The sequence below is a fragment of the Eurosta solidaginis genome, chromosome 4, assembly GCF_040869045.1.
Source record: "Eurosta solidaginis isolate ZX-2024a chromosome 4, ASM4086904v1, whole genome shotgun sequence".
Taxonomy (NCBI): domain Eukaryota; kingdom Metazoa; phylum Arthropoda; class Insecta; order Diptera; family Tephritidae; genus Eurosta; species Eurosta solidaginis.
Genome location: NC_090322.1, coordinates 257,742,390 through 257,769,865, shown reverse-complemented (window position 1 = coordinate 257,769,865; position 27,476 = coordinate 257,742,390). Strand labels below are relative to the sequence as shown.

Genomic DNA, 27,476 nt, shown 5'->3' with positions numbered 1-27,476 from the left:
TTGATGTTTTGCTTCGTACCATTCAATAGGTGCAAACTCACACATTTTTTTTTTTTTTTATTGTTCCAATGGGGTCCAACGAAACTAGCAGGGAAATTGCTGTTAGAGGCGTAGGCTCCACATTACAACTACAAATATAATTTGTGGCATATGAGGATACATCGCATGCAGGTTATAAAATATCATAGGGGTTTTCGCACAGATAGTTAGTGTAATAGGTGGGTGCTCTGCCAAATTTCAACTTTCGCCACAGCTATCGTGCAGATTGCCCGAAATGGATTTATTTATACCTATAGAGGTGAAGGTTATGAATCTTTTATCAGAGTCAAGAAACAAAGTAATCAGACAGGTAGAACAGGCAAACACACAATACCAATTAAACACAAACTAATAAACACACCAAAGCAACAAACCCCCAAAGAAAGTCAAACGACTAGAATTACTGACGTTTACCTGCCTCAGTCGGCCACGCAAATCGATCAGTAATAAACCACCCTCGGTTCTGAAAGAACACAAAGCATAAACACATACATATGCACAAACATCAATTTGGACAATACCTGCTCATGTACCTACGAAATATAAATACAAGACAAATGCCAACAACAGTTCAGGACGAACACGCCCACTGACGATGGTACTACGCCGAAAACCGGTTTGTCTCGAAACTAAATTTTTACAAGGGATGACGAAAAATCGTTCTAATATACTATTTTTTTTTTTTTATTTTGATCCTTGGTAAAAATCTTCCCAAAAGTAATTAAAACTCCTGTAAATCACTTCGATAACACAGAGGCGAAAATTATTTACATTAAATTTGTACTGTTTACTGTCAGAATAGTTTAGTTTAAGCCGATTTGATACTAATTCGTATGTGGTCAGAAATATAAATAAGTAATTACTTGCTAAAATATATATTTTGATTTGTGTGCTATAAATCATAATAAATAGGCGCAAACGTCGTTAAAGAAACTGGCGTATTTTATGACATACATTTATTTTAAGCCATATAAATTGCATTCATATTTAAAACTTAGGTTATTTACTTCGGCTTAAAATTAATAAACAAACCAGCAATAAATCTTTATAAACTCACCTGTTTTGGCGTGACATTTATGAGCAACATCTGCTTGGCTACTTTTTGTTACTAAACCACAAAATTCACACAAAAATACCTGGCGGGTATCTGCGTTATAAACAACAATTCTTTTATATTTTGAGTTACATTTCTAAAGCGTGCGATTGCATTCAAATATTTGGTTCACAAATTTTTTTTTGCTTTTTTGTCGCCTCAACACTACTATTTGGCAAATTAAATATTTTTCCGCATTATTTTTTATGCAAATTTTTTACGAAATCTTGTTGATTATATTAATTTGTTAATTTTTTGCATTGAATTTTGCACTTATTCACAGATAAGACAAATTCTTTGTATGTATGCTTTTTTTTTTTTTCAGATGAATGTGATTTTTTTACTTTACTTCTTTAAATTTTTATTTTCTTTCCTACATTTTTGCGCTATGTCTTTGTAGGTACATAAATAAACTTGGTCACACTGCCAGACATGATCACCAGAACGCGGCGCTTTTGCTCGTGGCTTTTAGTTACAAATATGCTGTTTTTTTCTTTAGCTGGTTTTTTTAATAGTTAAAATTTTAGCTCTCACTATATTTTATATTATTTACTGCAACGTGTTTCTAGTGAAAACAAATGAGTAACATTATTTGAGTGCACAAACATACAAAAAAAAAATATTTTTAATGGCCGGTAGTAATACTTATGAGTATTCTCGAGATGCTACAGTTGGGCAACTCAGGGTGCGGATATAAATAAAATCAGAACAACAAAATATGTTTCGACAAAATCTGGCGCTATTTGGTTCCGATTTGGCGTATTTTTCAATAACAGTCTGTTCTGTGACAATATGAACCACTGTACCAAATTTGTTGCAGATATCTTACTTTTTACCCAACGTGTGTTTCGAATTATAAGGTCGGTCGAATAATTGAATCTGCTACAACCCTTCCCTATGTGATAAAAACAAAAAATACATGTAGGGGAATTCACTAACAGCCTCATTCTGTTTGGCGAACGAGACGCTTAATGAACATATCTGCGTTGACGATATCGTCTGATAATGGTACTCTGATGCTTACGTTTTCGTTTATCGTATAGCTTTACATCATTCATCAATTGCGCGACGGCAATTGTCAAATTTATTTCCGTCGTTTGTTTATGACACTCGGTTTTCGCTTTCATAGCAGCTGTTCGTGATAGAGAACGCCGAGATAACGTAAGAGTCAACTGTTATCGTTGTGAATATCGCTTTAACTGTCGTACTACTAATCGTGCTACAAATAGGAAAACAATGATCGTCTTGTATACAATAGCATCAAAAGCAATGAGGCTTTAAATTATGGAGCCTTTACACCATCTCTGGTGAGTCACTTATCTATAAGTTAGCAAAATTTTCGTTTTTTCCATGCTAAGTGAAGCCTCGCGTCTCAGTTACGTAAAAAAAAAAAGTCGAAGCAAAAGTCAGCTTTTCGGCTTGTTTTCGTGTATTCGCAATACATTTTTTCGACTTGTTGCACAAAATATTCACAATTATTGATTTAGCTGGGGATTGGTCACCCTGTGTTGGTGAAAACAAAAATGTCAAAGGAAAGTATCTGATTGCTATCCCCAAGTTAAAATCCCACTTAACTGGAGATAGTGAAAATGGCCCTTGATGACGTGAGATTTTAGTTATAGATTTTTTCAGCAATTGTGTTATTGAGTAACTCAGTTTCAAAATTGCTAACGAGTTGATAATTATATCGAGCTCCACATCTTTTGCAATTTAAAAAGTTCTTCGATTACTCAGCGACAATGGCTGACCATAGATGAACGAATATCGATTGAAAAATGTTATAGAAAAACGAAATCGTTATATTTATCGATTCTTATTATAGGGATGGCGAATTCCGCTAAAAAGGTTACCGAATCCTAGTACAGCGGCAAATCAAGCAGAAAAAGCAGAAAAAATAATCGACTATTTATTAGGGAGAAGGAGAAACTACAAAATAGAAGAAGGAAATGTGAAGAAGATGAAACAGAACAAGTAAGGAAGGCTAAGCTCGGGTGTAACCGAACATAACATACTCAGCTTAGAGCTATGGAGACAAAATAAGGGAAAATCACCATGTAGGAAAATGAACCTAGGGTAACCCTGAAATGTGTTTGTATGACATGCGTATCAAATAGTGATATCGCCATAAAGGTGGACCAGGGGCGACTATAGAATTTGTTTGTACGATATGGGTATCAAATGAAAGGTGCTAATGAGTATTTTAAAAGGGAGTGGGCCTTAGTTCTATAGGTGGACGCCTTTTCGAGATATCGCCATAAAGGTGGACCAGGGGTGAATCTAGAATTTGTTTGTACGATATGGGTATCATATAAAGGTATTAATGAGGGTTTTAAAAGAGCGTGGTGGTAGCTGTATATGTGAAGGCGTTTTCGAGATATTGACCAAAATTTGCACCAGTTTGACCCAAAACATCATCTGTCGGGTACCGTTAATTTATTCATATATGTAATATCAGGAACTGTATTCCTGCCAAAATTCCAAGGTCGTTTGATTTCGCCCTGCAGAACTTTTGTCATTTTCTTCTACTTAATATGATAGGTGTCACACAAATTTTACAAAGTTTTTTCTAAAGTTATATTTTGCGTCAATAAACCAACCCAATTACCATGTTTCATCCCTTCTTTCGTATTTGGTATAGAATTATGGCATTTTTTTCATTTTTCGTAATTTTCGATATCGAAAAAAACAGCTTGCAAAACTATAAATTACCTTCGCTTAAAAGTGGGCAGTGCCACACCCGTTGTCAAAAATTTTGCTAATTTTCTATTCTGCGTCATAATTTCAACTCACCTACCAATCTTCATCGCTTTATCCATCTTTGGTAATGAATTATCGCACTTTTTCGGGTTTTCGAAATTTTCGATATCGAAATCGAATATCGTTCATTTTAAATAGCGATCTGAGATGAGTGCCCATGAACCTGCATACCAAATTTCATCAAGATACCTCAAAATTTACTCAAATTATCTTGTTAACGGACAGACGGACGCACGGACATGGCTCAATAAAATTTTTTTCGATGCTGATGATTTTGATATATGGAAGTCTATATCTATCTCGATTCCTTTATACCTATACAATAGGGCGGGTCGATTTAAAAATCGCTCATTGCTCTGTGAAAATCGTATTCTAGGGATCAAAATAAAAAACTTTGCCGAAGGAACCATACCTCTAAAACGAATTCTGATGTTCCCCCCTTTGGGTCGAACTTTTTGGTAGGGGCAATTTCAATTCTACCTGCTGAGTCTTGTGGTGTCTTAAAAAAACAACACAAGCAATTTTACGATCTGCAATTGTGTCACAGTGAGACCTTTATTTTTTAAAACGGTTGAATAAAAAACACACACAACTATGTTTACGACATGCAAATGCATCACAGTGATGCATTGGTTTTAAAAGGGGGTTGTAAAAACGCTAATTTCTAATAATTTTTTTTAATTTCTTTTCTATTACTAAGTTAAATTCATTTTTTCATTTACATATGTTCTGACTAAATAAATTTCTAAAGATAAAAATAAACTCCAAAAAGAAAAACATAGGCATTTCAAAGTGGGATTTTTCAAAATTTGCCCCTACGACCCAAAGGGGGGACATCAGAATTCGTTTTAGAGGTATGGTCCCTTCGGCAAAGTTTCTTATATTGATCCCTATAATATGATTTCCACAGAGCAATTTGCGATTTTTTTGCCTCCACACAAATCGACCCGGCCTACTGTAGAACCAACCGTTATCCAATCAAAGCTAATATACTCTCTGAGGTCTGCTCAACTGAGTATAGAAAGGGGAGGAAGAAAAAAAAAGCAGCCTAATAACAATATCTATGGTTGCGAAGTCAATGCAAAGATAAAAAAAGCCAGCAAATGAAAGAAACAGAAGTGAAAAAGAAGAAAAAGAGGAGGCGGGAAAAGATTATAATTTAAACCCCAATCCGGAACCAAAATCAAAACTGAATGGCTTGTTGTCAATATGTTATCGAAGGACTAACGCTTTGCGAACGGTGAGATCGGACGGACTATCAATTTGTTGCTGAAAAAGACAAGGAAGTGAAACGAGCAGATATTTTATCAAAAAGTCATTAATTTTTTACTGAAAAGTTATCAGAGTATAAAAAATTTGTTATCGCTGTATTATTTATTTTTGTCGAAAATTTGTCGACTAATTTGCGAAAAATCATCAATTTTTCAACGAAAAGTTATCGATTTACTAGCTTACTTAGCAAATATTTACCCAAAATCTATCGATTAGTCTCTAGCAAATAATCGATTTTCTAACGAGTAGTTATGGATTTTTTTCTTCGGTTTATTATGAAACAGATGGCGATAAAACGTCAATATAAAATCTTAGATATTGTGACGAATATTAGCAACACTAAGGCATACTATCATCTCCAAACCGTTACTAAGCAGTCACTTGTATCTATGTAAACAAATCAATCATTATGTCTACACATATGTACATACAGCAGCGGAGAGATACTCACAAAAGTATGCAATCATCAGCAAAGTAGTTCTCACATATACACGCGCATATTGCTATGCGAGAACCTATAAACGTTTATAGCTGGTAAGTTTATAGCTGGTAACTAAGTAGTAAATTCTAGAACAAGTAACGTCTAGCAGTTTGCGAACGAGGAAACCGAAGAGTATAAAAGCAGCACAAGCTGAGGCATGATCAATCAGTTTGGTTTAAGCACGCTATTGGTTGCGAAGTATAAGTGTTATTATGAAGTACTCTAATAAAGACTATTTTGCATTATTGAATATTGCAATTATTTATTCAACAGTTTAGCGATACGAACGGAATTGCATTAAATTCGTTACAATATGTAAAAAAAACTAAAAAAATAAAAAAAAAAAATATGTAAATCGTCCATAAAAAGCCGATGAGTAGTACTTTTTCAGAACTTGGTCCTTTTTGTATACGCATACTGTTTTGGAACTTTTTGTATCTGGATACCTTTATGGAACCTGATACCTTTTATAACTTACCGGGTTTTCGGATCAGTGTACTTATTTATAAACTGCTCATGGTCTCAGATGTGTGCTTAGTATACATAGAAGTATGTTAATGATATGTTTATTGGTGTATCGCACTGTAACGATGGATGAGGCGAGCTACTCCCGACATGGTGGGGATACTTAGAGTTATCACCTTCAGTTTGAAATGGGTTTGAGCATGATGCAGGATGACTGGATAAACGCCATTGGTATGTAAAGAGGATACTTATTTAATAAGAGGTTATTAGAGGGTGCTAACTCTAATGAAAGCAAACCCAAACAGTATTACGATCGTGTTCCTCAGGAATGTTTCCTTTGAAAACCTAGACTTCAAATTTAATCTTTGCTGCTTTGACCCGTGTGCATTGGCGCATCGTATGATTAGGCCCACGGCACCAGGTACTTACGTAAATTCGATCTCTTCATTCCCCAATAAGTGTGTCCTTTTGGCTTCTGAGACAAGCAAGCATTTGAGTATTTCATCGGCAATGCGTACTCGTCATAAAATTTGATGAAAATCTAGCGATCTCAGGGGCCATCGATTACTTCGTACTATTGGCAGTATAGTTATAGCGACACATAAAAAACTGACTTCCCTACAGTTAAATTTGACACTGTTATTCGGCTCATCATAGATCAATAATGTAAGGAATCAAATATACGAAACACGCGCCAGTATAACTAAAAATGCATTTCATTTATTTCCCGGTTTCACCATTAAATGTTTCAGTAATAAAATTAAATTTTTGCAAGCAAAACTAAATTTTTTTCTTTAACTTGCTTTGTTTTTAATAGCAAATGTTTTGATTTCCCATAATTCGTGCATTTATTATTTACATTTTTGAATCTATTGTTTCGTTTAAGTTCATTCAATTTCGGCCACGTTGCGCTCATTTGTGGTTGCTTTCATTTGCGCTCATTAAGTAAGTTCAACGCTACGAATAATGAACACAATGTATCATCAAATTTGCTATTAAATCGGTGATAATCTATCTGTTGTTATTTTAAATTTGTATACTTTGTATACATAAAAATGCACATACATATATGTATATACAAGATATAAAGAGATATAAACATAAAACCATGCGGAGCGTCGCTTTGTCTGTTTTCTTGTTTGACAATTATTGTGTGCGGCCTTTCAGTGCATTTTTTGTTGAACAAAGCAACAAAACTAATCTGATATTAAAATAATATAATGACAAAAGCGGAGTTCATATTCTCTCTTAGAGTTATAAAAATTAACACGAAAATTGTAGACAAAATTCACACTTTCTATGGTGCTGCAGCAACGAAACGCTTTCAGATCCCATTCTGCCACTTTATGATGTATGCTAACATTAAAACCAAGTAAGGAAGGCTAATTTCGGGTGCTCCGAACATTATATACTCAGCTGAGAGCTTTGGAGACAAAATTGTCTTTTTCATGGCTACTAACTAAAATCACCATGTAGGAAAATGAACCCAGAGAAACACTGGAATATGTTTGTATGACATGGATATCAAATGCAAGGTATTAATGAGGGCTTTAAAAGAGAGTGGCCCCTCGTGGTACACGTGAAGGCGTTTTCGAGATATCGACCAAAATGTGGACCATGGTGAGCCAGAACATCATCCGCTAATTTATTTATATATGTAATACCACGAACAGTATTCCTGCCATGATTCCAAGGGCTTTTTCATTTTCTTCTACTTAATATGATAGGTGTCACACCCATTTTACAAAGTTTTTTCTAAAGTTATATTTTGCGTCAAAAAACCAATGCAATCACCATGTTTCATTCGTTTTTTCGTATTTTGTATGGAATTATGGCATTTTTTTTAATTTTTCGAAATTTTCGATATCGAAAAAGTGGGCGTGGTCAGTATTGGATTTCGCCCATTTTTAACACCAAGATAAAGTGAGTTCAGATAAGTATGTGAACTAAGTTTAGTAAATATATATCGATTTTTGCTCAACCTATCGTGTTAACGACCGAGCGGAAGGAGAGATTTAAATCGTTCCCGAGATGCTCGGGCTAGCACCTTAATGGTGCTGTGTTAGCGGAGCGTGCCGTATCTGTATCCGGCAAAGAACCATCACATCGATAACACTATCCAAAGCCTTCGGGGAGCAACATTATCGCTACAACGACAACAACAGACTGGTGAATAAAATCTGGACATGGCTTCAACCGATTTCGCCCATTTTCACAGAAACCAGCTATCGTCATAGAAGCTATGACTTTACCAAATTCCACAAGGATTGGTTAATGTTTGTTCAACGTATGGCACTAAAAGTATTCTAGACAAATTAAATGAAGAAGGCCGGAGGCACGCCCATTTTGAAATTTTATTTTTGTTTGTATTTTCTTGCACCATATCATTACTGGAGATGAATGTTGACATAATTTACTTATATACTGTAAAGATATAAAAACAATTTGTTATAATTTGACTTATAAAATTTTTTTTTAAAGTATGTGTGTTCGTCATTCGATTTTGCTAAATATTATTTAGAACACAAACAGTAATAGGAGTAACGTTCCTAACAAATTTCATTATGATATCTTCAACGACTTCCAAATTGCAAAACTTGCTTCCAAAACTTTTAAATTACCTTCTTTTATAAGTGGGCGGTGCCACGCCCATTGTCCAAAATTTTACTGGTTTTCTATTCTGCGTCATAAGGGCAATCCTCCACCAAGTTTCATCGCTTTATCCATCTTTGGTAAGGAATTATCGCACTTTTTCGGTTTTTCGAAATTTTCGAACGGACGGTCGGACGGACATGGCTAAATGAATTTTTTTCTCGCTCATATCATTTTGATATATAGAAGTCTATATCTATCTCCATTAGTTTAAGCCGTTACGCGGTACCGTTATGCGAACAAAATTAATATTCTCTGTGAGCTCTGCTCAGCTGAGTATAAAAATCCATCGAGTCTAGATTTATGAGTTTGTTGAAATAATTTAATGTTCCTTTACATATGTTTGGAATATTAAAATTTGTAGGTGCTTAAAATTGCCACAGGAATTTTAGATTAAATAGCGATACAGCACGCGCTTTTTACCCTTTTATACTTAATCTTTATTTAATAACCTCTATTAAAAGCAGGTCTATTTTGCCTGTGTAAGCCAATCGAAATCCGAGCAATTTAATGGTATTATCCGTGCATAACACACAAAGTATCTTCGTTTTATATGCGTAAGGAACGACTAAAATTGACTTCAGTACATCAGTCGACGACGACTGACATGACACCAGCCATCTCTTCAATTGTAATGTGGCACCAACGCCTCTAACACCCCCTACCACTATGGTCCACCCCAGGTGAAACACCAAGTCTCCTCGGACTCCCATTAGAGGACATTTATGACAATTTGTGATAGGTCGCACCTATTGGAAGGGGCTAAGCACTGCTACAACAATAACAACAACGACGACTAGAGGCAAGCACAGGAAATAACGTCAATCGCACCACGCAGATCCACTCAGAAAGCAAAAAAGCGAAGCTCTAAATATCAGAAGGTACACAACAAACTTTTCAATGGCTAATCACCAACATAGCTTCCGTTAGTAGCACAGAATTATCAACATGCAAAATTAAAATTACAGACAGAACTATTAAGGCGCAGCACCATCGGTCTGTGCAAGTACCGGTCGACCATTTAAAAGTTTTGATACGGTAAACCATGATACCCTACCCTAAGATATGGGAATGCAGTTTCTTGCAAATATATGAAGAGGTAGACCGCCAACTTTCTCAATGGCAGACAGGTTTGAACAATTCAAAAATGCAAAATCTAAGCGAAGGAGAATTAAAAAGGGGTGCCGTATACTATGATATTTTAACCTCACTTCCATTTTTATTTTGTTTCCACCAGAAGGAGTTACCTTTCTCTTTTATGAAGACGACTAATCCACTATGGCCCTGCTCCAAAATAAACAGGTAGGTCACTTATCTCTCCAGTTATTTTACCTCACGTAACCCCATACTGTCACAGACAAAATATACGGTCGCATTATTGAAGATGTGAATCTGGTAAATCGCACATCAATTGTGTATCCACGTTAACGGTGTAACCAACTGTGGAACACCTAAAACTGCTAGGTGTGATATTCGATTATAGTCTCTGTTTCAACACACGTAATTGCCTCAAAAGTACAAAGTCTCAGCAAAATTGTTAAATTGCTTGTTGCCAGCAAGACTTGTCAAAAAAGTTAAAAAAGCGCTGATGGGCAAATATAAAGTAATAGAAGGGCCAATCTTGTGATACGCTTCGACAATATTGACTCTCGAACTATACAACATCCAAATGGAAAAAATAGCTATCCCATTACAGCATTTCACTCATAACTACAAGGGATATATCCATATGTTTTATTAACACCAGTGCAGCTAAAATGGATAAAAACTACGAAGATCCCTCCAAGGAATATAAAATCGTTTCCTATCGAATAAATATGGACAGTCAACGGACCCATTAATAATATCATATGTAAATGACAAGCAGAGTATTGATCTGCGATTTTCTAAAGACCTAAGACTTAAAAGTCAGAAGTCGCGCAGAGTAGACGTGTGTAGGATCTTAGAAGTTTAAAGGACGAAGGGCATATTTGAGAAAAATTTTGTGTATTCTTTCTGGTAAAGCAGTTTGACTACTTGGTCTGCAAATAAATACGCCATATTCCAGATGAGACCTAACAAAAGACATGCAAAGTAGCTTAAACGTGTAGGGATCAGAGAATTTGGCTGCATTGCGCCGAAAAAAGCCAAGCATAGAATATGATTTAGTGGTTATGAAATTTATGTGCTTACTAAAAGAAAACTTATTGTCAAAGACAACACCAAGGTCCTTAATCTCATTAACACATTGAAGCTCACAATTAGAAATACTATAATTTGTAGTTATAAGATTAATTGACTTCGAGTAGGTCATTTGGAAGCATTTGGATGGATTCAAAGAGATACGATTCTTCAGGCACCACTAGCGCAACTTATTAATATCATTCTGCAACATTAATACATCATCTAGCGTCTTAATGCAGAAAATAGCTTTAAGTCATCGGCGTATAGCAAACACTTCGCGAATGAAAAGCAACTACTTACGTCGTTAATAAATAGGACAAATAAAAGTGGACCTAATATACTCCCTTGTGGAACCCCAGAAGTGGCTACAAACGGACTAGACAAATGTCCATCTATGGAAACAACGCACTGTCTGTAACTTAAATAAGACTTTATCCATAAAAGAAACGAAGAGTGAAAACCAAGGCAACCTAATTTTTTAATTAAAACACTACGATTGATTCTGTCAAAAGCTTTGAAAAAGTCAATATAAATGCAATCAACCTGAATACATGCAGAAAAAGATTCACTAAAAACAAGAACATTAGAAACTGCTGATCTACCAGCGACAAAGCCATGCTGGAAGGGAGATATTAAAGACTTAACCGCAAAACTCAACTTGGCATTACCAGCATGCTCAAAAATTTTGGAAATGGTAGAAAGCTTGGATATAGGTCTGTAATTACGCACATCATTTTTGTTACCACTTTTAAAGACGGAGGTAATAGAGGTGAGCTTGTTAGGTTAGAAAGGAGATATTATTAGTCAATCAATTGCGCTCCACCTTTATATTTTTACTTCTCATATATATTTTTGCTATTTCTATATCCAAAATCAAAGTTTAGCAAGAATATGTCTTTATATAAGGAGACATTTGTCCATTTATATAAAGAAAGCGCTTTCTCATTTTCTTACGTTTTCTCTATCTGTTAAGTTTTACGCTGGTAGCTCAATGAGAACTTACATAAAAATCAATCCCAAAATTCCCTCCGTTCCGCTAGATTTTTCTAAATATCTTTAGTCAATTCAAATTTCCAAATTATTATCTAATTTTTTCGATCCAGGCGCCACCTAACGGATTTTTTTTCTCCTTTTATTCCTTGGTCATGGTGTCTTAACCTGTCTCTGAGGCTTCATGTTTTTAGCTCAGTGAGAATCGATTTCAAAACACCAAATTTCCAAATTCTTATCTAAATATTTCCATCCGTAATGGAACAAGTTTTTTCATTATAAATAAGTTTTTATAATGGGGGTCACCCCTCGGAAATCATATGTTAAACACTCCTAGTGTATTTCTGCCATGAAAGTGGTCTCGTTGAACGCACATCTGTAGGCAAAATTAAAAAAAGCACGATGCATATTAGAAAAGAAGCTCTGCCTAAATCTCCTCGGAGCTAAATCGCGCCAAGTATTTTATATATATAAAGAATGCTGAACTTATGGCTGTATGCAGCTTATGGGTTTTGATACTGCCTCCGCCGATTTTAATCAATCTTTCAACCCGGAGAGTGTTCCTGTGGAGTTTCTTTCTGGCAAGTGGACCAGCGACCGATATTGTCGAACAAATGATCTGTCGCTTGTAGGTCGGTAATTGGAAAGAGGTGGGATCTTCAACCTCACACTGTACATTGGGTCAACATGACAGTGATGCGACCGTACCCTTCTACGCAGTCACCGTACGGTGCACGACTTTGGATGTCAGAAGAACAAAGCAACAAAGGTGCAGCGGATGGCAGCTTTGCTTGCTCGCAGTGCCTTTACGTGTACTCATACCAAAGATCTTGAAACCGAAGAAGTTTTTTCTATTATAAATAAGTTTTTATAATGGGGGTCACCCCTCGGAAATCATATGTTAAACACTCCTAGTGTATTTCTGCCATGAAAGGGGTCTCGTTGAACGCACATCTGTAGGGAAAATTAAAAGAAGCACGATGCAAATTAGAAAAGAAGCTCGGCCTAAATCTCCTCGGAGCTAAATCGCGCCCAGTATTTTATATATATAAAGAATGCTGAACTTATGGTTATATGCAGCTTATGGGTTTTGATACTGCCTTCGCCGATTTTAATCAATCTTGCAACCCGGAGAGTGTTCCTGTGGAGTTTCTTTCTGGAAAGTGGACCAGCGACCGATATTGTCGAACAAATGATCTGTCGCTTGTAGGTCGGTAATTGGAAAGAGTTGGGATCTTCAGCCTCACATTGTACATTGGATCAACATGGCAGTTGTGCGACCGTACCCTTCTACGCAGTCACCGTACGGTGCACGACTTTGGATGTCAGAAGAACAAAGCAACAAAGGTGCAGCGGATGGCAGCTTTGCTTGCTCGCAGTGCCTCTACGTGTACTCATACCAAAGATCTTGAAACCGTACTTTTTCTTCACCCCACTGACCTTTATGGGAAACGCAATTGAATCTTGGAGGGACTGTCGGTTTGCCCAGATCCTGAAGCAAGTCCCCGAAATATTCTTAAAGCTAGGCCACTTAATACCGTCCCCTTATTGGGGCAACAAATTTTCCACACAGATCCCTGAGCGCGCGGAGACAAATCGTATGGAACCGGGAAGCAAAGAAAACGCCTTTTTCGCGGACGGCTCTTAGCTGAACAACAGAGTTGTCAGCGGAATATTCTGTTTACCAAACCACTGCAGTGTTTTTCAAGCTGAGCTTAGGGCTATTTGGGAAGCTGTTCTCTATTAAATTAACTTGCCGGTGACTAACTCTGTTTCTATAAAATGCCTTCAATATAGTGATACTTACAGTGTCACTATTGGCGTTTAAGTGCAGGCAAACTCCAAACAAGCTAGCTGATAAGTGCAACCTGAGCATAATATAGGTCCCAAGCAACAATTTCATCTCTGGAAATTGCGCTTCTGATCAGCTAGCAATGGAAGGGTCCAGCTTGCAAACAATCACTTCTGCTGGCGGGTGAATCCTCCGCTGAACACCTGCAAGTACTGGGTGTGCTCTCAGTTTACGAAACAGGCTAACGCGAGATGGACTATGGAACCAAAATGTGGGGCATCTTGGCAAATCTAGCCCAAGCTGAACGAAAAGAGATCGCAATCGGTCATATTTGTGAATCGACTCTCTATTAGACCATTAGTGGGTATTCTAACAGATTACTGCCTTATGAGCGCTGCAAATGTAAACGCTACGCAACGCGCTACATTAGGCAAATGCGCTGTGGTATGAACCACATTCTACAGAAAGGAAACTAGGGCTTCTGCTTGGTAGCATAACGGGCCACAATGGCGTAGGTGAGTCTCCGCTTGGACAGCAATGGCGGCCACTTTATGCTAACCTAACCTGACCCTAAAATTTTTCATAAAGAACTATTTTCTCCGAAATTTTCAGACGTTGTTCCTATAGGTAAATAACTTAAGCTCCACGCGCTCGGATTATTCTTTATTTTAGCTTAAAAGGAGTCACCTCTTATCTTCAGCTTTCCGCAGCAATTTTCCTGCACTCCTAGTAATGTTTGCGAACTCTATGTGGTCTTATACGCAGCTCCGATTTTGCCCCAAAACCTCACAATATGTTTTATGTAACAACTCAATTTCAAAAAAACGCAACATTTATGGTAAGTGGGAAACCGTTTCAGCTGCTATGATTAAGCATATTCAGCAACAAAAAGGACAAAACTAAACTACTTATAATGTTTTCATGAACGCATCCATTTGATTTGACCTACAGTCGTAGGGCTTCTCTGTTATAGCATACATAGCTTTCGTGCACATACACAAATACATACATACATCTAATGACCCATATGCTGTTTTAGTAACAACTATATTTTTCATTAAAAGAAAATATAGTTAAGCTAGTAAATGGAATATCTATATTAATCACTTCGGCACGACTTGTCCATCCACAATGGATACTTACACACAATGTTCAAAGCAAACATGAAACTTTCGAGATAACACAAAGAAGGATTATACCAAAGGCTAACTCAACTAACAGAAAATGACTAGAATGACAAAGCAAGTCGCTAACAAGAGATAACTACGGAAATTTAGAAATCTTTGAATATGAGTTGCTCACACTATGGGAGTCCAACTGAGCTCAAATGTTGTACGAGTATAAGAAAAATTCCATAGTTAAATATATGAGTACATATTTATGCATTGTACATGTTAAGAACAGAAAAAATTCGGAAAAAGCGGCTGTGAATATAAAAGAGAACATTAAAAAGTAAGGAATGCTAAGTTCGGGTGTAAACGAATATTACATACTCAGCTGAGAGCTTTGGAGACAAAATAAAGGAAAATCACCATTTAGCGAAATGAACCTAGGATAACCCTGGAATGTGTTTGTATGACATGCGTATCAAATGGAAGGTACTAAATAGTATTTTAAGAGGGGTGGGCTTAGTTCTATAGCTGGACGCCATTTCGGGATATCGCCATAAAGGTGGACCAGGGGTGAGTCTAGAATGTGTGTTGTACGATATGTGTATCAAATGCAAGGTGATAATGAGTATTTTAAAAGGAAGTGGGCCTTAGTTCTATAGGTGGACCCGTTTTCAAAATATCGCCATAAAGGTGGACCAGGGGTGACTCTAAAATGTGTTTTTGCGATATGGGTATCAAAATAAAGGTTTTAATGAGGGTTTTAAAAGGGAGTAGCCCTTAGTTGTATATGTGAAGGTGTTTTCGAGATATCGACCAAAATGTGGATCAGGGTGACCCAGAACATCATCTGTCGGGTACCGCTAATTTATTTATATATGTAATACCATGAACAGTATTCCTGCCAAGATTTCAAGGGCTTTTGATTTCGTCCTGCAGAACTTTTTCATTTTCTTCTACTTAACATGGTAGGTGTCACACCCATTTTACAAAGTTTTTTCTAAAGTGATATTTTGCGTCAATAAACCAATCCAATTATAATGTCTCATCTCTTTTTTCATATTAGGTACAGAATTATGACATTTTTTTAATTTTCGTAATTTTCGATATCGGATTTTGGCCATTTTTATACCAAGATAAATTGAGTTCAACGTACTTCGTGAACTAAGTTTAGAAAAGATATATCGATTTTTGCTCAAGTTATCCTGTTAACGGCCAGCGGAAGGACACACGGTCGACCGTGTATATAAACGGGGCGTGGCTTCAACCGATTTCGCCCATTTTCTCACAAAACAGTTATCGCCATAAAAGCTATGCCCTTACCTTACCTTAATTTCATAAGGATTGGTAAATTTTTGTTCGACTTATGGCCTTAAAAGTATACTGGATGAATTAAATGAAAAAGGGCGGAGCCACGCCCATTTTTAAATTGTCTTTTATTTTTGTATTTTGTTGCACCATATCATTACTGGAGATGAATGTTAACATAATTTACTTATATAATGTAAAGATATTAAATTTTTTGTTAAAGTTTGACTTTTAAAAAATTTTTTCTTTTAAGTGGGCGTTTCGTTATCCCCGATTTGGCTAATTTTTTTTTAGCACACATATATTAATAGGAGTAACGTTCTTGCCAAATTTCATCATGATATCTTTAAAGACTGCCAAATTACAGCTTGCAAAACTTTTAAATTACCTTCTTTTAGAAGTGGGCGGTGCCACGCCCATTGTTCAAGATTTCACTAGTTTTCTATTTTTTGTCGTAAGGTCAACGCACCTACCAAGCTTCATCGCTTTATCCGTCTTTGGTAATGAATTATCGCACTTTTTCGGTTTTTGAAATTTTCGATATCGAAAAAGTGGATGTGGTTGTATTCCGATTTCGTTCATTTTAAATAGCGATTTGAGATGAGCGCCCAGGAACCTACATACCAACTTTGATCAAGATAACTCAAAATGTACTAAAGTTATCGTGTTTACGGACGGACGGACGGACGGACATGGCTAAATGAATTTCTTTTTTCGCCCAGATCATTTTGATATATAGAAGTATATATCCGTATATATCCGTGTATATCGTTACGGATTACCGTTATGCGAACAAAGTTAATATACTCTGGCGGCTCTGCTCAGCTGAGTATAAAAAGAGAATGAAAACGTAATGTCGTGACACTTTCTTTATAATTTATAGAAAAGATGACAAAATTTGTAGTGAGGAAGGTTGAAATTTGTTAAGTGAATTTTATAAATTGCTGCTGACTCATTTTTATGATAAAACATACAATTTTAATAATATGGGGTATACATCTGAAATAAATAATGACGCTGTTTTGAAATTATAAAATTTTATATGCAGTGTTTTTAAAAACAAGGCGTACCACAATTCAATCACAAGAGGTTTGCTCCACTGACAATTGCAGCCATTTTGCTCCCAAGTCGGATTGACATCCGTTAATTGTGTTGCTTCTTAGCGTTTTTTTCGAAAAATATCAGTACAGAATTGCATAATTCCCTAGAACAATTTTTTTTTAAATTTTATAATGAATTTATTAACTATGCTATGCTGAAAATAGGTAATTTTATGAAAAGTACGGACACAAAAAAATTGCGCACTTTCGTGAACCTATGAATATACAAAAATTAAACCAATTCTAAATTAACCATCAAAAACTCCATTCACGTATTGTCATTTGTAAATAGTGGAGATGCCATAACGAAATGTACTCATTGAGCATGTTAACTTATTCATGTTCGAAACATTCGTCTCCATTTAAGATTTGGCGAATCGGCTTATATTTGGAATATAATGTATTTACTTATTTGATATATTCGGACATCGTGAGGTAGTATCAAATGGGCGTGTTCCGAATATTCTAAATTAACGGTTTATTCGGAGCACTTACATGAATACTAAGCACAAAAACATAACTCTTTTGTGAAAGTCAATGCCGGAATATAAAATTCTAATTCGTCCTATATCAAAATATTTCTCAAAAATTTCCCATTTCAGGATTTTTCAAAAAACGCCCTATATTAGAATTAGATTGAAGAACGCCTTATTTCAGAATGAATTGCTCCCAGCTAGGTCAATGTTAGGGGTCGGAGCCCTTAATCCTTGTCCACCTTGATGCGGGGCGGATGTTACAATCATCTCCTCTTCCTGTAGAGATGCACACATCTCGCAGGAAGCCCATCCTACCTTGGACCGCTCGATTATTTCGACTTTCAGCAGGTCCCCTTTTCTTCTGCTCCGTCTGACTCCTTTTTCCTACCCTAGTGTCATCCTCCCCCTCCCCACCCGATTAAATTTTAGCCAACCATTTCAATTTCTTTTAATTCAGTGTAACATTTTTTATTAAAATATCTTAATCCTATACAACGGTATCGATAAAAAAAAAAAACGAATCTTACGGCTATCGAGCCAAATAGCAATGTTCATTAAAGAAAGATTGACAAAAAAACTTATTTATCATACTAGGATCAAAATATGTATATATATGTGTATATCCACAGGTGCCACATAAAAAAAAATGTATAGTTATTCACAGGTTTAACGAAACCCACAAAAAAAAGACACACGGAATAAAAATTTAAACCGTTTTCCAACAAAATAGATTGTAGAACGGTATATGTATACATATATATATATATATATATAGAAATTCACATACGCACTTTCAAAACTTAAAACGGTACATATATATATATCAACAGAAAAAGTTCGATTTACAATACTGTACCAAAAAATAAGAAATATGTACACGTAACGGAATTATTAAAAATACAATACTACAAGAAAATGGCGATATCTCGAAGGCGTCTATATAAATAAGGCCGACTCACTTTTAAAATACTCATTAAAAGCTTTCATTTGATACCCGTATCGTACAAACATATTCTGGGTCACCCCTGGTCCACCTTTATGGCGATTTCTCGAAAAGGCGTCCACCTGTATCACTATGGTCCACTCCCTTTTAAAATACTCTTTATTACCTTCCCTTTGATACCAATGTCATACCAGCACATTCCAGGGTTACCCAAGGTTCATTTTCCTACATGGTGATTTTCTCTTATTTTGTCTCCAAAGCTCTCATCTGAGTATGTAATGTTCGGTTACACCCGAACTTAGCCTTCCTTACTTGTTATCATATGAACTCTTAACAAATGCTTGTAAAACACCCTGGTTTTTGTTTATTATTCGTATTTTGACACGCTTATATTAACTTGATTTGTATATATGTTAACCGTTCTTTTTTACCAAATAACATATATGTAATACTCCTATATTGCTAATATAAAATGCTCGCAATGTGTTTTGAATTCTACATATGTATATGCCAAATAATAAAAACAAAAATGTTACGTATACGCAGCGGCACCCACCTATTCATGTTGGACGGATATGGTTGCGTGTAATTGACCGACTTTTAATAAAATAACGCTCTTTTTATTTATATGAATTAATCAGGGATTGCCCGTATTGCGTTAAATGTATGAACATTTATTTCAAGCAATTTTTTTTAATTTTATAATTTATTTAATAATTTGGGAAAAATTTCCCTCACTAGGGTAGGCACCTTGTCGTTGGTGTGAGGGCTTAGCCGAACTCCATAGCGCGCGACTATGAAGCGGAGCTGTTTAGGACGGCCATCTACGCCGTTTCGCCTCATACGAGGGCGGCGGGATGTCGGTGACCAAGAACTGCCAACCCCCTAATCCAGGGTGTTATGCGGACCGTGCCTATTGGACGATTTGCAGCCAGGGGATAAATTCGGCTGTATTCGAACGGAGCCTTCCCGATACCGGGCCACCTCGGGCCGCTGAGCCCGCCTTGTCGGGCAGGTGGTCGTACGACCAAGATGAACGACTCATTACCTGACTGTAATAACTCATTACCTGACGATATAAAGAGGAGGACTGAGTCGCAATCTAAGGACGACAAATAAGAATTAAGCGATGCGTCGGACTCGGGGAGCGAGAGTAGTGCTGATTCAATGAACTCCGTGTTGGAGAAGCACACAAATGCAAACGGAGTAGAAGAGTGGAGAAGGGTACGGAGCAGAGGAAGTAAAAGAGCTCTCTCGCAGTACCGTGCAGCACTAAGAATTGTACAACGCTTGGGAGCAGTGGTCGACCCAACAGAAGTGGAGATCGAGCGCTTGGAATGGGTCCATGAAGCGGTAGAAGTAGGTCGAAGGCAGTTTACAAAGAGGTACAAGGTCCCAAATTGGACCAAGCCTAAGTTAGGAGGGGTGACTTTACAGGAGAAACCGTGCACAAAATATTTAGGAATCATCCTAGACAGTAAGCTGTCATGGAAGCTCAACGTGGAGCAGAGGGTCAAGAAGGCCTCAACGGTACTCTATGCATGTAAAAGAATGCTTGAAGCTTGCTCCGTAGATGTCCCAATTAGATTGGGCGAGATTAAGCGAAGTCGAGAGGTGCACATGATCGACCAAGCGGGAAAGGCGTGGGTTCAAGCGCGGAGCTGTAAAGTGTCGAAGATTATGTGTAGGTCTTACAACCTTAGACTAACACAGTTGCTCTTATCATTAAAAAGAGAGGCCTGTAGAATCATGACTGGTATTCTGACTGGGCACTGCCTGCTGGCGTCACATGCCTTTAAATTAGGCTTGGTCAGTGATAGCAGATGTAGGAAGTGCGGGTTGGAGGAGGAAACGATCGTGCACATTCTGTGCTCGTGTCCATCACTTTCCAGGCTAAGACTCCAGCTATTAGGAGTGATACAGCTGTCAGATCTAGAAGCAGCAAGTGACTTCAGTGTTAGGAAGCTTCTAGTATTTGCCAAGAGGACGGGGTTATTTTGTAACATAAGTCCTGGTTTTTGATAGGGTTTTTCAGTTTGGTCGTTAAAACAAACTTCTGGTAACACTACGGACTCAATCAGTATATGTGAGGTCCTCATGTACCGGCCAGTTCAACCTACCTACCTACCTTGGGAAAAATTTAAACAACGTGACATCAGGACGGACAAGATGACAGCTGTTTCGATTATACCACTTCCGGGAGAAAAGGCTTTGAACAAATTTACAAGCTCTTATTATTATTTGGTGATAAAAAAGCTTTAACTTAGCAGCAAACTTTGCGAGGTTTAAAAATAAACTAAAATTTTTGAACGCGTAGATAATACAACCAAAGAGATCTTTCTAATTTGTTGGCGAAATTAGAAAAAAAATTTTGCGAAACGGGCTTCTTTATTTGCTGGAAGGTAAGCAGAAATAATTGTTACCAGAAAACAAAGCTCGCAACACTGCCATGCAGGAAAATAAAAATTTATTCTGGTTTGGTACATCACAGATTCATAGAAGTGAAATTTCCTCCCATTCCTCCACTGCCACAACTATCTGTAAAATGTGTTGACAAGGAGAATGGCTGTCGCTAATGGTCAGAGAATTTAAGAATTGCCTGCGCAATAACAGTAAATTAATTAAATAGGCATGAATTGCTCCTTTGTTTTTCCATCAAAGTTTTTTTGAAATAAATCTATAGAAAATAAGGCCACATTCATTTTTAATAACTAGTAAATAGAGAAAATGTTAACAGCCAGATAAGGAAAAAATTTTAAATATGCAAATAATGCAAAATATCAGTCGTTTACAAAAATGTCTGAAAAAAACTATTGAGCAAATGATTCAAGTAATCGAAGAGTAACTTAAAAAATTGTCTGTGTTGTTTCAAATTGGGACCTTTTTTCAAATATTTGCCACACGTATGAGTTTACAATGGTATTTTAAAACTAAATTTCCGTTCGGGTTGAGAAAAAAAATAACGAAAAAAATGAAATCTTGTTGCAAATTTGCTTTCTCCTATAAAAATTCGTGGCACACGGCTCCCAACTTCTTTAATAAAGGATTCACATATGTGCCTTTTATGACTCAATTGAATTATATATTAAGTTTGTCACGAATCTCCTTAAAGAAGAATATATAGACCCACCTTCAAGTTTACCGAAGTGAGCGGGATGACGAGCTAAGTTTATTTAGTAAGGTCCGGCTGTCCAAATGTATCTCTGTCTGTCTGTCTGTCCATCTGTTTGTTTGAACGCGAACTAGTTCCTCAGTTTTTGAGATAGCCAGCAAGTATATTTCGTTTAGACATTTGCCTAAACCGGACCGATCGGACCACTATAGCATACATCCCCTCATACAAACAATTGTTCAGATAAGAAACTTTTCTTCATTTTTGCCCCGTTTTAACAGCTAGGAGCTTTAAATTTTTTTCCACATATACGTATACGCCATATATTGCTCAGATAAGTCAGTCACTTTCATAGCTATCTCATGCTGACCGCACTTAATGTGAAACTTTGTATACTTACAAAAATTAGCGATCTTTTTCTTATTTTATATTTATCGATAATATTGCTTAAGCATCTAAATCTGTTTTCAGTACATTTGATATCTTACACAGTCGATATTACAAATGGGATACAATCTTTGTCCAGCTTCATTCATGAAAGGTATGAAATCTTCGGCACAGCCGAAGATACTCCCGTCCTCAGTTGTTTCTTATTAATTTTGAAATTTATATCTCCCACACACTTTGGTCTTCATTCTGACTCTTAAACATAAGTGCTCCGAAAATGTTTGAAGGGTTTTAATATTCTTTCATTCGTACTAGATACCGTCAGTTGCATGGAAGGCTAAACTTTTCTGTTCTTCGTGTGGAAAGTTTGCACAGTTCGTTATTGTTCGTGGAGGACTACCATGGATCTGCGCTAGTTTTCCACGCAAATAACGAACTGTGTAAATTTTCCAGGCAAACATTAAACATTTTAGACTTTCATGTTGCTTTCACGTCCTCGACGTTGCAAAGCCCAGAACAAAAGACCAAAAGCCATTTAAGTTTGTCAGTATTTGAGGTCATGAACTTCATCGTTTATTGATAAATTTTACGCAATTGTTATGTTTCGTAGAGGCTGTCTTAAGAAAATCTATACCCACCCAAATAACTTCTTCTTCAACTGGGTGCCTTAAAGAAAGGGGAAAAGAGGAAATTCTGTTGAGCCATTTTGAAAACAAGTGTAAATAAAATGTTAAAAACCTAATCACCTCACTTAGCGAAATTAAACGAAACATATTTGCACAACAAATATAAAAAAGGTTAACTTAAAGCCACATTAATACACGTACACACGTATGTATGTATATATTCACACGCATATATTCACGCCACAAGTAATTAAACATTCAGAACATTCTTTCCTATTATATTCAGTTTTACGCGCTCACTTATTCCCCAGCTATACAAATGTATGCCAGTGTGTGGGTGTATGTGGGTGTGTGTGTGTTTGTGTGAGTGAGTGTGCACAAAAAGGAAAACGTAAAAGTTGTGCTGCTACCGCATTGTGACTAACGTTAACCACAAAGTACTCTGGAGGATATGAATACGAATGAAAGTAACTTTGCTATTTACTAAATTCTTATTATACCTTTCATGAACATGAAATGGTATATTAACTTTGGTCCGATGCTTGTAACATTGAGAAATATAGAAGATAGACTCACCATTAAGTGTACCGAATTGATCATGGCGACGAACTGAGTGGATATAGCCATGCCCGTCTCTCCGTCCCTCTTTCTGTCGGTTTGAACACAACCTTGTCCCTCAAATTTTGAGATATCTCAATGAAATTTGGCACAAGGATGTATATTTGTATTATATTAGACATTTGTCGGATGCGGTAGGATCGGACCACTATAACATATATTTCCCATGCCGATCGGTTGCAGATAAGACGATTTTGGTCATTCCTGCCGCAATTTGGAAAGTAAAAACGTGAAACTCGTTGATATATATTCTAATATAATAAATAAATAAATAAATATATCATAGAAGATATCCTGAAAAAATCACTTTGATCGGAGCTATATATAGTTATATAACATACAACCGATCGTTCAGAAAGTAAAGATTTTTGGCAATTTCTCCCTTAATTTCCAATATAAAAACGTGAAACTTGGTGATATATATTCTAATATATCATAGAAGATTTCCTATAAAAATCATTTCGATCGGAGCTATATATAATATATATCCCATATAACCGATCGTTCAGATAAGAGGGTTTTTGCCATTTTTTATTTTATATTTATCTTAAAAATTGTTTAGGTATGTACATCTGGTCACTATATATTTCTTTTCTTATACATCTGATTATTTGGAGATTACGAACGGGATAAGATTATTTTTCATCCCCATTCATGAAAGGTATGAAGTCTTCGGACAGTCCCGTCCTTACTTGTTTTTTTTTTTTTATTTTCTCCTTCTGTTCTTCTTTTTATTCTGCATATACTGCCTGTTTTTACTATTTTTGTGTATATATGTATGTGTTTGTGACAAAGTAAGCTTTTTCGCCTTAGTACAACATAAAATTGAGCCTAACCGAAAAGAGCAAAGAAAGTTGTACTACTAGCTAACTGCTTAGGTGCTGATGTTGTTTTTGTTTTAATTTTTTTATTGCTGCTGACGATGAGCAACTTAAAGAACCTTAGTTAAGTATCAATTTGAGCATAAAAATAAAATGAGCAATAAAAAAGTGTGTAACGCTTAATACCAAAATATATGGCTGTATTAATTTAACTAGTTTGCTTTCAGGTTGGTAGTCTTAAATTAATTGCTGCATACACTTAGGCGCATACAGCTTTGCAGTCTGTTTGCATAGCTAAGCATCGCATGCGCTATAAAATGCGAAAATGTATACATAGATCTCGCGAAAATATAAAGATTTTATACATACTTTGTGTGATTGGTTGTGTTTGTTTATGTGTGTATGTGTGTTCCGTACACTTAAATTGACATTAGTGCAGCTAAGCCGCAATTGAATGGTACAAGCTATTAGAAGCGCTAGCATAATTAACGTTAAACTGCCTTGACATTCGCATTAAGCTGGATTTGGCGCTAACAAGTAAAGCTTGTTATTTTTTCAATAATTTTTTTTTTTTAGTTTGTGCACCCAAACTATTACCAAACAGCTGTTGCATTAATTTTACAGTTTTTGGTTTTACACTTAAGCAATTGCGTTTTTTCTTTTACAAATCAAGCTCGCAACTTTTCAGCTCACATTGCACAAAAATTTATATTAAAAAGAAAATCAACTAAAAATTTGTATACAATTTTTTTTCTATTTATTTTCTGTTTTATTTGTATGACACGTACATATTTTTTTACACAAAAACTAGTAAACACTACTTATATTTTTTTATAATTTTTTTTTTTTACATTTTTAACTAATAACTATTTATTTATTTTATTTTTTAATTGTACACATTTAATATTTCTTTCTTTTTAATAAATATCTTTATTAAATTTTCGTTTTCCATTTCACCCGCACAATACATTCTTTCGTGAGAAAAGCTACGCGAAAACTGCTGTGAAATTATTATGTCTGTGCTTGTCTCATTTTGTTTGCCGTCATCGTGGCAGTGAAGCGCCTTCGTTTTTTTGCTGTCACTGCAGTCAACGTTTTCGTGCTCACAACCAGCCAGGCACTCTGACTGTGCAGTCGTCGTTTCAAACACTCTCGTGCTCACTAACTTGCTTTGTATTTGTCATTGTCGTTTGCTAACAACGTGTCATGTGCTAACCAATTTCTTATTTTTTTTCCTGTGGCTGCTACTGCTTTACGCGATAATATTTGAATGCTTCCAAATTATATATAATCTGTAGATGCAAGAAATTTCCCGCAATGCATTCCATATGTATGCAGTTTTAAATAGCTCGCGAGTGTTTTTTACAAATGCGCAAGAGTGCTCAATAAATATCTTGAGAGCACAAGTACTAGAAGCAAAAATGTTCTGGGTGAGTAGCAAGCAGCTGATTTTCGTAGCGGTAGAACGTCGAAGGCATGTGTTAAAAAAAAAATCGCATGCGATATTTTTGCTGCTTTACTCTACGTTGTCAATACATAAAAATTTATAAACATTAACAAGTTGTTGTGATCGCAAAGTTATAAATACATATATATGAACGATTCTTGTGGACATTCATTAAAAAGAACGCTTCACGCACAAAAGAACTCAGCAATAGTGTAAAAATTGGAGGAGTTGGGCCTATATCGCATAAAGCCACTACGATTATGTTTACTGAATTCACTTTCGTATTTCTAACAATTCTATAACAATGAAATATTATATGAAAACTTTCTTTCATACGTCCCAGCAAACAGCTGATTAAACGCACGCATTGAGCTCGCGATAATATGAACAACCCTTCAAAAAACGCGAGTACTCCATATATAGTGTAAGGAATACTCATTTAGGAGTATAGGAGTGTTCCAAAACTAATCTGTATTCATACAAAAAATGTGCTCCAATTAACATTTTGATGTCCTAGGAGAGGAGTAGGTGATGGGATTCAAGGGGTTGTGTAGCGCAATATATAGCTTCTCCAACCCAATTGTCAACCTCACCTTCGAGCGGCGAATCCCGTTTCACTAACAGACGAGGCTCTGGCGACCCCAAGCTCCCCATGGAACTTGGGGGTGAGGAGGGAGGGATGGCCTGAAGGTTCAATGTGGCCATATAAATCGTTCCCGAGATGGTCGGGCCAGCACCTTAATGGTGTTGTGTTACCGGAGCGTATCGGATCTGTATCCGACAAAGGACCATCACATCGATAACACTCCCAAAGCCTTCGGGGAGTAACCTAATCACTACAACAACAACAACAACAACAGGAGTAGGTGATCACACTCTCGCTTTGTTTGTGAGTATTCCATAGAGTACATACGTGAGAGTACTTTCCAAAGTAATTTCACTGTAGTACTCCATGAAGCACCCAAAGAGGATCATATGCCAAAGTGCTAAAGAGGAATTGTGTCGGAAAGAATTATCGGAGTGAACTTAATTTAAAATGAAAGTAAATGCGTATATATAGAAACTAATATTTCTCTATACTATATTATGTATGCATAAAACCAATGCGCGGTTGCATTTTGTCAGAGTTGCCATAGTAAAATTTTATTATGAGTTATTTGTATGCAATATTTTACTTTTGGCATCTCTGTTCGATCATCATCGCGTCGTGATCACGGTCGTTAAAAAACGAGCAATGATCGTCTGAGGGTGGTCCGCAAACGCATTGCAGAGGAGTATTGTTAGAGTACTCCAACATGAAGAAAATGGAACGCGTAATCCAACAATTTTTGTAGGGTAATTACAGCCAGCCCCCAAATTCCAACCTTCGCTGACACTAAAACTCAATCGCCGAAAATCTCTAAAATAGTATCGCATGTACCCCATCTTTATGCGCACTTGATACTATTTTAAAGATTTTTGACGATGGAGATTTATCGTTAGCTAAATTCCAAACTACGCTAATTCTAAAAATATCTTAAACAGTATTAAGGCACAGAAAAGTATGCAACATATAGTATCATATGGTCATATGGCGTAAGGACTAACCGCTTAAGGCACGGGTTTTCAGTTGTTGGTGAAGCTAAGCTTAAACTAACTTTGCTTAAACTCTATTCAAATTTAAACTCCAGTTAAACTATTGAACAGTTTGTCAGTCACAGTTTAAGGCCGCCTTTGGGGTAGGCTTTTGTGTATGGCAACATTGGTTTTTTATTATCTAGATAATTTGTATATACGACAACAGCTAGATTTTGTTTACCCAACAAACATGGACAAAAAATGTCTC

At 36.3% G+C, this 27,476-nt stretch overlaps 2 protein-coding genes across 2 annotated transcripts in view; both read right to left on the bottom strand.

The window, feature by feature from the left end:
- Positions 1–25,353, bottom strand: part of LOC137248823 (uncharacterized) — a 370,286-nt gene extending 344,933 nt beyond the window's left edge. Inside the window, exons 1-2 of the mRNA XM_067779720.1 lie at positions 24,574–25,353; positions 1,097–1,697 (exon numbers count right to left, since the gene is read on the bottom strand). The gene's annotated coding sequence lies outside the window, so the exon portion shown is untranslated. The remainder of the gene's footprint in view (positions 1–1,096; positions 1,698–24,573) is intronic.
- LOC137251369 (uncharacterized) overlaps positions 1–27,476 on the bottom strand; it is a 156,090-nt gene that overhangs the window by 81,197 nt on the left and 47,417 nt on the right. The window lies entirely within an intron of this gene.